The sequence below is a fragment of the Grammomys surdaster genome, unplaced genomic scaffold, assembly GCF_004785775.1.
Source record: "Grammomys surdaster isolate TR1022 unplaced genomic scaffold, NIH_TR_1.0 126113, whole genome shotgun sequence".
NCBI lineage: Eukaryota > Metazoa > Chordata > Mammalia > Rodentia > Muridae > Grammomys > Grammomys surdaster.
In genome coordinates, this window is record NW_021620921.1 from 473,876 (window position 1) to 487,886 (window position 14,011).

Here is a 14,011-nt window from a genome sequence, read left to right on the forward strand (position 1 = left end):
GCTGAAAGCAGAGCTGCAGGAAGGGGACCTGGACACAATGGGGATTTAAGGCTATGCTGGACTTTGAAATGGGATCCTTGGCCTCTAGGAACAAGACATGGGATTCCTTTTCAATTCCTTTGGCTATTGAGCTGCACTCACTGAGTGTTTTGTTGCCTCAGGATGGGTCACACATGAGGCTGGGTTTTATGACAATTGTGTGCTTATACAAATGGAAAAGAACTGCCTGAGCTAGATCACCTCAAAATTCATTGTCCACTCAATGTTGTCTATGGGCAAACTGCCTTATAAACTCACAGAATACTAACTGTTACTATGAACCGAGCAGAAGTCTAACTTAGCATAGTTCAGCAGGAACACTTGCCCCAGCAGCTGTGAGGAGCACCACTCTCTTCTCCCATGGGCATTGTTCTCATCTCATTGCTTTCCTTTCTCTGCCAAGGGCAAGTGCCATTCTGAATGGTGACATTTCATCTTTGCTTCATTTTAGAGTTTTGCTATATAGACTGATTCCAAAAATCGTATTTACTTTCTCATATTAGAACTTTATATAAATGAACCATGCATATATACTTGGTTTTCTTTATTGCTTTTTTTTTTTCAAGGTTTTTCAAGACAGGGTTTCTCTGTGTAGCCTGGGCTGTCCTGGAGCTCACTCTGTAGACCAGGCTGGCCTTGAACTCAGAAATCCTCCTGCCTCTGCCTCCCAAGTGCTGGGATTAAAGGTGTGCACCACTACTGCCCAGCTGCTATTTATTTTTTTTGTAAATATTTTTATGTATTTAAGGTATATAAGATGGCGTTTGGTATACATATAGTTAATGAAATAATTGCAGTGAAGCAAATGAACATATTCATCTCCTTCCAGAGCTAACATTCTTTTCTCTCCCTCCATCCAGCTCTTCCTTCCCCTCTCCTCCTCCTCTTTCCTTCCTTCCTTCCTTCCTTCCTTCCTTCCTTCCTTCCTTCCTTCCCTTCTTTTCTCCTTCTCTCCCTCACTCCTTCATTCCCTCCTTCTCTTCCTTCTCTATCTTAGTGAAAACTGAAATCTGCTTTGGGGAAAGTTCTCAGTATATCTAGGACACATTGGAATGTAGCTGTCATAAATGTGTCTAGCCTCTCTCTCTTCATAATTACAATGTTATTTTTGGTTGTTTTTCCATTCAACATTATTCCACGATTCTCCCATGATTCTCTCTTGCTGCTGCTTGGAGCTGAAATTCACTCACTCTTACTAATATGTATTTCTTTTCTGAATAGACCTTAATTTATCTGTCATTTTTGCTAATCACGACTTTTTCTGAGAGAAGGTAAGTGACAAAGCAAATATTCTGAAAAGGAACTACATGAAGGGTGGATGAGAACATGGCTCACACCTAACCATGTTTATCTTCATATACAATTTGTTAGTTTTTGTCAACTTGTCAGAAACTAGTCACATGGGAAGAGGACACTTCATTTGGAAATTGCCTCCACCTGGTTGGCCTGTGAGCATATCTGTGAGATTTTTTTAAAAATTAATGATTAATGTGGGATGGCCAGTCCACCATGGAAAGGTAGTCTTGAGTTGTGTAAAAAAAAAAAAAAAAGCAAGCTGAACAAACCATGGGAAGTAAATCAGTAGGCAGTGTATCTGCTCTAGTTCCTACTACTAGGCTCCTGCCAAGGTTCCTGTCAGGCCTTGGCTTCCCTCAGTAATGGAAGGCAAGACAAATAAGTCTGTTCCTTCTCTAAGTAGCTTTTGGTCCAATTTATTACAGCAATAGAAAGCAACTGGAAATAGTTGGGAATTCTTTCTTCCTTTGACTTTCCAAGCCTTTGTTCTGAAGTCTTAGTACTGAGGTGATGGGATGGAGAATTTTTATGCTAGTTAAGTTCTTTGTCCATTGGTGGAGACCTGTGTCACTCGGAAGCCTGTGTTCTTCCCTTTGACTGCAGGGTTCTGAGCTTTCATGATGATATGTTTGAGTGGGTGGGTTTATTTTCATCCACTGTTAGGGGGGCACATGGTTTTCTAAATTTGAGAACTTCTCTTTTGGTTCTGGAAAGCTTTCTTCAGTGATTCCCTTACTGTTCCCCTCCTTCTGAAACTGTTATTATTTGGATGGATGGTAGATTTCCAAGGACATTCTTCATATTGCTTTTTCTTTTATCTTCCTGTCTTTGATATTTTTGATGCGCTTTCTGTTTTTTTTTCTCAAAATTTCCTACCAAGTTTTAATTTTCATTTGTATTACTAGGCTGCCAATTTCACTCATTAGCTGAATATTTCTTTCAAAAAATAAAAAAATAGTGACGTGTTCTTATTTAATATGTTTGATATTTTTCTCATCTTTTCAATGATGTCATGCTGGTTTCATCCCTTCTTTACTTTCTGGCACTGGACCCTTATTTTATTTTTGTCGTGTGTGTGTGTGTGTGTGTGTGTGTGTGTGTGTGTGTGTGTTTGAGACAGGAGGTCTCAGACTCCCATGTAGCTTCAGGTAATCTTGAATTCCTGATCCTCTTCTTTGACCCAAGAGCTGGGGTTGCAGGGGGTACATATTATGGCAACCTTGAGAGGTCCCTTCTTCTTCCATCATCCCCTGAAGCTGACTGACATCTGCCTAGTAAATGTAACAGTAGGGCTCTGAAAAGCTAATGAACCTTGTGCTCCTGGGTGGGTCTTACTGATTGACTTTGCTGCAGGCCTTCTGGGTTGTTGGAAACTTTCATGCTAGTGTCTTTGGGCCTTTGTTCCTGACGTGGTTAGATTACTCAGGGAGGAGTATCTGTCTTCAGGGTAGAATTCTGTGCCTAGAAGTTGATATCTTGGCAGCCAAGTAGAAACAAAAGATCAGAAATTTCTGTATTCAGAATTTCAGATTTTACTGAAACTCCTTGTTTATTTCCTTTATCATTTACTCTTAACTGTACCTGGAATTTTGAAGTTCAGAATTTCAAAGAACTTCTCCATAAAACAAAACTCATGACGGGAGAGAAAGAGTCATCTACTTTCTAAATGACTACCTAACCAAAACTTTCAGGTTTTATACCTCATCTCTGATTCTGTTTTTCAGAAATACTGGATGTCCCCAGTTCTTGAGACTTTTGGGTATCCTACACTAGAATGGATCAGTGAAGGCTTTCCAGCTTACTGTTTCCCAGATCTGTACGAATTCCCGTGATGATGACCCATTCACATTCTCTGTTTTTTGTTGGTCTTACATGTCGTTTGCCTTCCCTCTTTTCTATCCCCTGCTTCTTCCTTCTTTCTCCAGCCCCCTTTATCCTCCTCCACTTATTCAGTTTCATATGCAGTAACAAAAGAATCATCAAAAGGTATTCATGGATGAGGAAAGAAAATGTTGGCTTTTATTTTGACTAAACGTCAGAAAAGAGTTCCATAGTGTTTTAGAGTTCCTGAATTTGGAGGGTCAAATGATATAGCATTTAACATGATTGCTGGCAATTTGATCTTTAATTTTTGATGATGCTGAGAAGAAAGGGGAAGGAAAGGGGGAAGGGTAAACAAACCTATAATTACCCAGAATCTTAGAAATAAACAAAACTCAAAGTTATTGTTCTGTGCAGTGTTTCTGACATAAAGCATAAAATAAAGGGAACAAAGATTCATTCTGGGCATAGGAATGGCGTTCTCTGCTCAGTTTTCAAGTCTGAAAGGTGGAGTTGTAAAGGAAGAAAGTGTCTCAAGAGTCAAAGGCACAAAGCCTGCTGAATTTCAACCGAGGGGTGAAGTGGAGGTGGAAGAAAGCAAACTCTGAGGTTGGACGAGCAGTTCTGGATAAAAGAATAAGAAAGTTCTCTGGGGACCAAGTCAGCGGTAAGCCAGATTCTGACTTCTGTTCTTTTCCAAGTCGAGAGATGCTGCTGCGCATGTGCTCTGGACTGGATGGTTGAAAAGCCTTTCTTTGCCTGCCAACCCATGGCCTGACTGGTTTAAAGATCAAGCTGTAGAAGAGATCCAGTTATGGGCTTTTAAAAGAAAGACAGAAAAGCAGCTAAGAAAAGAGGGAGCCAGGAAGGGTATAGTTAGTTTAACTTAACAGTTGATAGGAAATAACCTCAATCCAGGTTTTGGCTGAGCTTGCGGCTGGTGAAAGGAACACAGATAGTGTTGCCACTGAGGAGTTGCTGGGGAGGATTGTAGTGAGCCCACTGGCTAAGAGCTTGAAGGCTTTCCAAAAGCTTGCCTTTCTCTGGGTCCTGCTGAAGTGGGGACAGAGTCTCACTTTCTGCTTTCTCGGGTGGCTGTGCCAGGTGGCCATAGTATCCCGACATAGTCAGTATACTTGTATCTTCAAAGTAGTCATCTGTGGACATGTGAATGAGCGAAACAGTGAAAAAATTGAGAAGGCACTGTGTTCATCTCAATTTAGGTAGAACAAATTGTTGTTGATGGTTGCAGTGGTGGTGGCGGTGGTGTGTGTGTGTGTGTGTGTGTGTATGAGAGTGAAAGAGTTAGTTTTTCATTTTATTCTCTGAAAAAATCAAAATGGAATAACCCCTGAAGGGTTTTTTTTTTGGGCGGGCAAGTAACTCTGTTGCTTTGGTTCAAACCTTTTGCTGCCTCTAGATGTCACACTGCTGTCTTAGATGATACTTTATATTCAATGCTCCTTTTGTTGCTTGACTTTCTTCTGTACAATCTTGTGAAGCTGTAGTAGACAAAGGTCTGCTATTTTTCAGCATGCTGAAGTTTCTAGAAAGCCACATGTGCTGTTTGCTTTGTTGTACCCAAAAAGGTAGCACCGGGATCTTCAAGTGAGAGTCTAAAATGACAAGAAAAATAACTCTGACTGAGCATGTAAAAGTAGATTATGAGCCAACTAATCCAGGTCTCCATGGTGACTCTTCCTATTGTTGATCAACACAGTAGAACGTTTTTATAAAACATTTTACCCAGTTTTCCTCACAAGGTGAGATATAAGAGGATTCCTAGAATCAGAGACATTCCCTTGGCAAACCATTGTTGAGGGTGAAAAGTAATGAAAACTAGGTCACTCAAGTAATATTTTCATCAGAGTCACAGTGTCTACTGAGAGCATCTAAATGTTCTCAGGCTTAATGGTGTAGTGAGAGTTTTGGTTTCTTAAAAAAACCCAGTTATATTATGTGAATATGTTTTTGCTTTAATCCCAGGTGTGGGATATGGGGCTAGTTCAGTTTGTCTGCAGCCATTCACTATGATTGTTCAGTGCTCTAGTGGGATGTGACTTTTGACAGCTGCAGATGGTTTAATTCTGGGGACTCTTGTGAGGGTATAAATGTGAGAGCCCTGGCTGGCCAGCAGCAGCTGCCGCTCCCTAGTTCCTGCTGCCCCCGTCCCCTGCTGCTGTTGCATTTGCTATTGCTGGATTGCTGGGTTGCTGGATTGCTGGACTTCTGAATAGTCCAACAAAAAATGATTGGCTTTGCCCCAAGAAACACAGTGGCCCTAATCACCAGGAAGTAGTCTATTTTGTTGGCTGGAAAATGCCTATGCCCCCCTTCCCCTAACCTTCTTTGTCTCCTACCTAGTGTTTGGATGTTGTAAAGGATTAGGGTATAATAAGGGAGGTAGGGGTATAAGAACATAATAAAATGTCCCCCCAAACATAGCACTAACAAGATGGTGATTCTCCTATAGGCGATTAGCCTTGCACTAGGAGTTAATCGATTACAAACCACAGCTCACCGTTACATTCCCTCAATATTCTGAAAGAGTCCTCTTTATGATGTCTTCTTAAGGCTTTTATATATTATGACTTTTAAAACGTATTTGAAAATTAATTCTTGAATGTAAAGGATCTATATTGAGAGGCAACAAGAAAGTATTCATGGAGAGGTCATCTTTAGTGAGTAGAAAGGCCTTTAGTTAGGCTCTGTAATGAAGAATGCAGGATTTAAACAAACTTGCTTTAAGTTGGCTGTTGCTGATGGCTATGGCAACTTCTGTCTTCTACCTTTGGTTCGGCGCTAGTAGGAAGGTAGAGCATATCTAATGCTTCATATATAGAGATGTATCGATGTAGATGAAAGGTAAGGGACAGTGTTATGTCTCATTGCTTTGTTGGCCCTTTGTGCTACGTTGATCCCAACCTTTTGTCCTGGGTAGAATCCACCATCTGTATCTTTTAGGCCTTGGGACCTCTACACTTGAAGTCTGAAGCAGCAGATATAATTTTAGCTCATAGAAATTCAACAAGCTTGGGCTGAGGCTGAGAAGTCTTACAGGACGATGGCTACTCGTGGTGCATGATGGGGATGCATACTCAGGGAACCAGCACTCCTTCACACCCTTGATTCTAGGCAGCATAGATGGGGGGTTATGAAAATGAGGCCTGTAATCCCACTTTCTGAAATCTCAGTTCTAATGTGGCTCAAGATTTATGCAACTATTCTTATTTGTAATTACTTACTCCCTTGGAATTCTAGAAAATTCTAGGAGTTAATTAACTGTCTGTATATCTAACACTTGCCACATATGGGTAATGCTTTACTGTGTTGCCTGGCACATGGCAAGCACTTAGTAAATGTCTCATCATTTTTTCTAGATGAAACTGATGAACTTGAAAATGCACACCTTGATAATTATAAGAGTTATTAAAGGAGATGGTGAAATCTTTCATGATAAACAGTATGCACAAGCCAGCAGCATTCTGGGATACTTCCAGTCAACCATTCTAGACCTAATGCAGGCGATGGGAGGGGGTTATAGGACCTTTCGTGCTTCTTATTAGTTTACTTGGCCAATGTCCTCCCTTTTCTCTCTTGTGGATGCCCCATTCACTGATTATCTTTCCCCATTGTCCACTTGCTGTCTTACTGGTTACTTTTGATGGAAGAAAGAATGTCAGACTTTGAAGGAAGTATATAAGCTTTTAAATTGAGCTCCTTTTTTTCCAGAATTCAGCTAGCTGTAACAATTGTTAGATGTTTGTAGACTTTCATAATGGCTGTGGGATAGTTTGATTTACACGGATTGAATCTACTTTATGAATAAATTGCATTCTAAAGGTTCATATATAAATTAATTGGCTGGAGCTTTTACTAATCTTATCACACATGTTATAAATGCAGTTTTAATTTTTAGATCAATCTGGTGGAGTATTTCTATTGGAAGTTCTCAGTGGCCCCATACTGTATTCTAAGTTCTGGAAATGGAGGCCTGTGATACAGATGGAGGGGGGAGAAGTGGAAGATTTCACCTTAAATGGTACAATATTGACTCCATCTGAATTTCTAAAACATGCATTTTTGGGTGGTGACTGTCATAACATCTTTTGAATCCTTGAATCCTTCCCAGCACTCATAATCAAGCCATGAGACAGTAGTGGATTGTGGAATTGAGGTATTTGGCTCTTACAAAACGTATGGAATTCATGAACAACTTCCTAACCACAAAGTATTTTAAAGAGAAATATCAACAAATTTCTTATCAGACAAATAAAACAAAGGACCCCAAGAATTAAAATTTCCCCAGGAATCCCATACTGGAGGCCCAGAAAGACTGAAGCCATGGTTCCAGGCATAGGAGAAACTTGCTTTTCAGGAAGCTATTTCTCACAGTCTGATGAGTCAGACCATCTTCAGGAGAGACTGGATACAAGGCGGTGTGCCAGTGATGGCTGGGACCACTCACGGACCAGGAGCCCTGGGCTGTACCTACCCTGGCCCTCTATATAAAGCTAAATTTCAAGGCAGTACACTGAAGATGGATTTGGGGGGCAGGAACTGGACCTGTTTATTTGTCCCTCTTCCTAACTAATGGGGCCACACTGAGTAAGTCTTTCATTTCTGCCTTCACCATGACTTGTTTTTTAAGTGCCATACTTCGGATGGATGGCTGAGCCTAGCTTGTGACTGGTAGAGCCCAGGCTTTGACCCTAAAAGCTCCAGGAATGTGAGACTGTTTTGCAAATGTTGTAAATATTCTGTGATCTTAAATTGAGTAGGAAGAGAAGTGTGATTTGGTTCCTTTCTTCTCTTTTAAAAACAAAAATGATTAAATCTCTTAATCTAGGCTTATAAACCATGCTGTGTAATCAAGAACAGGAAATCCGTCCTTGAGGACATCTCCGGGTCTTCTAGTTCAATATTAAAAACACCTGCTCTCAATGAGTCTATAGTGGACCTTTATTAGGGCAGATACTTCTAGTTTTGCTAAAGCATATCCCCATGGTACTGAGAAACAGAAAAAAAATGAGCGCACAGGTCATAGTTAATAAGAGGCTGAAACGAAATGAGAATTAACTACCTGTTTTTGTAATGTTGGAGAACTGGTCGTTTCCTATTCCTGCTTTAGTCTGGCCGTTTGTCTCTCATTGCTTCCTCTGATGCAGCTTGACTGCCAGGACCATTCGCAAACAGGCATGCATGAAATTCACTGCTCCTGTAGGGAAATCCAGCAAAACGTTGATGGAATACTCTGTGGTCTTCGGTACTAATCCACTGATCTTAGACTCTTTCCCAAAATTTGTTTACTCGCCGCACTTAGTTGATTAATTTTTCTGGAACTAAAACTTAGGTGTAGCGTGTGAGGATTTGAACAGCTATCTTGTCCTTTTTTTTTTTTTAATTGTATGTGTTTGGTATATACACATGATTGTGTAGGTTCATGTGCCCATGCATGACCAAGCAGAGGACAGAGCAGGACACTGGGTATCCTCCAGGACACTGGTGATCCTTTATCACTCTGCATTATAGGTTTGAGATGGAGTCTGTCACTGAGCCAGAAGTGTGTTGTTAAGATTAGGCTAGGATGATGGGCCAGAGAACTCTCAAGATCTACCAGTCTCCACGCCCAGCGCTTGGGTGCTTTATCTCAAATGAATGTTGTGGGCTGCTGTTGTTGCTATATTGAAATACAAATATTCCTAGGAACAATTCAAGAAATTTGAGTCTCTATAATGTGAGGCTCCCTGAGGAGTCTCTTTGTAGCACTGCAACCTGCAACAAAAAGAAATTGAAAATGTCCGAGTGGAGTTTGAATGCTGCTAACAGATTCGTGATGTGTCTTATTCTAGTTGATGCACATATATTTTACATTTATATAATTTTCTATTTTTTGCCCTATCAGAGAAGCTGAAATAAACAAATATATCCTAACAGAACAGTTTTCTAGGAATACCAATGCATTTTTACTGTCTCTCATCCCCGGTGAATTTTGAAGCCTTTGAAAAACAATTTTTGTTCTTTTCCTCAGGCCTCAGCCTCACCGCCCTCTGGGGGCTTCGTCTCCCTGCATTCAGGCACGTCAGCCATGTCTCAGATGATTAGCTTTGTCTCCTGCAAGGGCACCCTCTGTGCCTCTGTGAGTCCAGGACGTTGGGGCCACATCTCCACGCGGTAGCGCTGACGGCTGTGAAGAGCAGGCTGCCAACTCCTTTCTTTTGCCTCCGGCATCATTCGCTCACAGTGTGCTGTGTGTAAAATTCATTTGGCACTGACCTTTACATGTGAACTGACAGTAAAGCAGGATTTACACCGTGTGTGCTCCAGTTGGGTCTCTTTCTCCACTTGCATATCCTGCCTGAAGTGTGAGTCACGGTCTCCAATTCCTTTTCCTGAGATCTGAGTCAGGCTCTCAGGTTCCTTTTCTCTGTTCAATTTATGTTCTGCTTGCTTCCTTGTTCCCACCCAAAGGCTGGAGACCTAGATCTGGGTAGGAAATACCTTTGAAAGCAGTGTTGCACAGCTATAATGCCTACTTGATGTTCGAAACCTGTTTCTTTCTTTAAGCACTGAGAAAGGTGCATGGTGGGAGGGGGAGGGGAAGGATGTACAGGATTTTACTCTTATGGGAACTCAAAATCTTTTGGAATTCTTGGGAAGGGAACTGACTTCTCACCCACTGGGAGCTGTGACAGGGCAGAAATAGAAGAACTAGAGAGGATATATAAACGCTCCAACCCAAGAACACTTCCTAACCCCCTGGTAGAAATATTCCCCCTTAAAAATCTGTTTCCCAATTCACCTTTTCCAGTCTGCTTTCTGCTTCAAGGCTATCTGTTTGGCTTACAAGGATGAGCTCTGGATCCTTCTTGTTTCAAAAAGCTGAGTGGGAAACCATCAGGAAGTTGGGAACTAAAAAGGAAGGGAGTTGTTCTATCTCAGGTTGTTGGATTAGATGATCTAGCATAGTGGCAGGCAGTTTGCTCTCTATCCTCTGAAGAAGCTGACCCTATCTGAGTCCTACATTCTGAGACCCTTTGCTTTCCGTTGTCCCTTTGGGCCTAGGAATGGTGGCTGCCCTTCTGTTGTTACCCCAGGGGGTTCTGTTCATTTGCACAGCTTTGCAATTGGTCTCACTGTGAAGAACTTTCTTATCTTAATTATTTTAAATCGAACCTTTCTTTTTTTTTTTTTTTTTACTCTTCCATAGGGCTCTGGCTAATATAATTCCTCTTGAATTTGACAGTTGGGTTATTTGGTTAGTAAGCTTTCCCTTGAAAAAGTGAAATACATCTTAAATAGGACAGACCTGTGTTCACACCAAAGTATGAATGATTTGCCACATTTTAAGGATTCTAGGACTTTTTAGTTCAGAGGTTTGAAGGAAGGAGAGGGAATGGGGGGGGTGGATTTTGAAGCACTGTGAGGATGAAGGAGTGGAGAACTACAAAATCTTTGTAATCCTGTGATAGCTGTGGCATAATGAAGGGGACCGGAGAGTGCCTGCTGTTGTCATCTCAGATCTTCTCCACCTAAAATCTTTTCTCAGCAACATTGTCCCACCTGAAACAGCTCTTTTCAGAAGTGCTCCTGTCATAGGCTTTAAACAAGGGACTTACCTGGTTTTCTCAAGGGTACATAGTTAGCAAGCAACAAAACAGAACATGAGCTCAAGTAGTTTGACTTTTTAACTACTCAATGTGTGCCTTTAACTCAGAATAGACATCAGTGGCCTTTATGTGTCCAGACCACAAAGTTAATGGAGAAACCATTCCTTTGGCAGCAATCTTAGTACTTCAAGTATTGAAACCTGACAGGGCCCGAGTGTTCAGAAATCTATGAAAACTTACAAGAAAACAACAAAACCCAAAATTTAGAATCTGCCATCTATATTCAAATACTCCTTGGGGACATATTTATCATTTTGTAATTGTGATACTTCTTGTGAAGGGACTTAGGGAAGGAACCTGAAGTCACAGAAAATCCCCAGGCCAGATAAGACCTGTGAGAAAGTACTTACCAGCTACAAGCTAGTTACGGAATCAGACACGCAGAACAGAAAACTCTTTACCCCACCAGTAACCTTCTATGCTACTTAAGCATCACATTTAAGTATTTTTTCCATTGTTTTCTAGCCAGGTTGTACCAAAAAAAGCTGTGTTGAAGAGGAGGCGGCTGGGCTGAAGAGGCGGTGTTAAGGGTTAACGCACAGGCGAGGGAATACTCCTGGGCAGATCTCTAGCATAAACTTCAGGTCATAATCTTGCAAAGTGGTACTGCGATTTGAGTCAGCAGTCAGGTGACTTACACTTTGCTAGGGAATACAGTGTTCACTCCCATGGCTGCCTGGCTTCCATGTCTGTTTCTTCTGAATGCTCACATCATGGTGAGCTGAGCGGAGCACAGACCTCTGATTCGTCCCACATACCTCCCAGCACATCAATGCTGCAAAGAACAAGAACGGGGGATTAAGCTCCAGCTGGAGCAAACGTCTCCAGGCAGGAGTTCAAAGGTGATGCACAAAGCATGTTTAGTTCAACAATGGTGAAGCTGCTATTTAATTTTAGCTGAAGCTTGATGATACGTGAGCTAGAAAATTTATTAGCTGTAGAAGAAAGCAAGAAAGACGTGGAAATCGCGTCTTCCACGCGATTGAAATCTCTGATGTGCTTTAAAGACAACAGCTGCTTTATTAATTTAGTCAATCTATGTGAGTTTTAATCACACATTAGCCTTCCAGATGATCTTAAAAATAGATGCACAAGATAAGGAATAGTTGCAGTGGTCACTGTTTTTAATTTTTGAAGCACATTTATTTATCACGGACCAGATGCACTTTTGGGGCTTCCTTACTGAGTGCCTAACTGCTTTGAGAAAGGCCTTTCCACTTCAGTATTACTAGAGCCGTAGTCTGAGAGATTTACAAATGAGTAGATTAAAAAAAAAAAAAGCTCACGGGAGCTGGGGAGATCACTCAGTGGTTAAGAGCACTTGCTGCTCCCAGAAGACATGAGTTTACTTCCCAGCACCCACATCTGGTGGCTCATAAGCACCTGTAACCCTGCTTCCAGGGCACCTGATGCCCTCTACTGGTCTCTATGAACACCTGCACTCATGTGTCATACAAACACAACCCCTAAAAAAAAAAAAAAATCTGTTTTTTTTTTTTTTTTAAGTTCACTTCCAGTTGAGAACACAAATTCTCCTTAGCAGTGACTGGATAAAGAGAGTCTATGGGTAACTTGATAATATAGTTAATAAAAATATATTTTGTAACAGCAATTTTCACAAGGCTAAGAATGCAGGAAAACAGTGGGGCTTTGTTCTCACAGAAAATCATTTGCTTCATTGTTTTAAATGAATTCATTTAACCAGCTCCTAGGAATATTTTCTTTACCTTGTACCCATGTATAGCATGACAGCACTATATAAACTTTCTTTTATACAGTGGATAAAGATAAGGTCAAATCTAGAAAAAGAGCTTCTAATCTAGATATTGCCTTATCTGTCACCCTGACAGCTTGGTCTCTCTCTGTTCACTTGGGGTTTCTACCTAGCTCTTATAGAATTGGGATTCTACTAATGTCCCCTTGTGATTCAGTTTCTTTTTTTAAAAAAGTGGACAGTTTTATTCACAGTGTTCTACATGGATTGAAATATTCACATAGATAAGACTTATAGTATATCATATGTGCTCCATTGGTATCTGTAGAGAGCAGATTCAGTCCCAAGTGAATGTGTATTATTGACATGAGTGTGGGTCCCTCAGACACATGAGGATGGCAAGATCTTTTCCTGGTCCAAATATGGATGTAGCTGTGTTTGCAGAAAATATCAACTATTGCTTCTTTCTACCCAATTACTATAACCTAATAGAGAACACCTACCAGAATGAGCTAACCTCTTATTTATCTGTATACAATATGTCTGTGTCTTTACTCAGCTGTGTATATGTAGATACATTGTGTTTCTAGGCTATTTGTGCATCTGCATCAGATGCTTCCAGTCCCAACTCTTCTGTAGGGATGCCTGTCATTTCGTCATTACCCATTATCCCCATCAGGAGGTCAAGTCTAAAGCCACTCAGACCAAGGCAGTTACTGTTAATGTCTGTCTGTCTGTCTGTCTGTCTGTCTGTCTGTCTATTTAGTAAGTGAGCAGAACAGCCTCTGTTTACCATAAGTGTTTAAAGAAAGGACATTCTCTAACTTATGCAGATATTCAGCATGGGAAGGCTAGCTGCAGGCTCTACCTGGACAATCAAAGCCCCAGAGAGAGAGGAGCACAGGAGAGACTTATTGGTCCCCAGCTCACAGCTACAAATGTTCCCTGGAGAGCAGGCTGGCCTAGATGTACATTTCATGATCTAAGACATTGGTCTGTGTAGAAACAATCCCAATGAATATGAGCAGCAGGAAGGCTTAGGCCAGACTCCATGCTCCTTAAACTGTAAAACTCCATGGTCATATAATGAGTGACAGGCAATATTCAGATCTCTAGCAATGTCTGCCCTGCATATTCCTGAGCATCAAGAATGCAGATTATTTTCAAGTTTCTTTGTAAACCTCACTAAGAATTATTCTGAATTCAACTACTAGTTATTCTAGTTATTTTTGTTTTGTTCACATACATATTTGTTTAAAGATTTATTTTAACCTAATGTATATATGTCCATATGTGTGCATGTTTATGTGAATGTAGGCACCTTCAGAAGATATCGTATTCGTCCTTTTCCCTCTGTCTGTAGGCTCCTTTAAATATTTTCCATAATGCTGCTTAGTGGTCATGTATTGTTTTAGTTCATGCTTAGTTTGGAAGGTGTTTATTTTTCCATACTCTGAAGAGTAGTCTTACT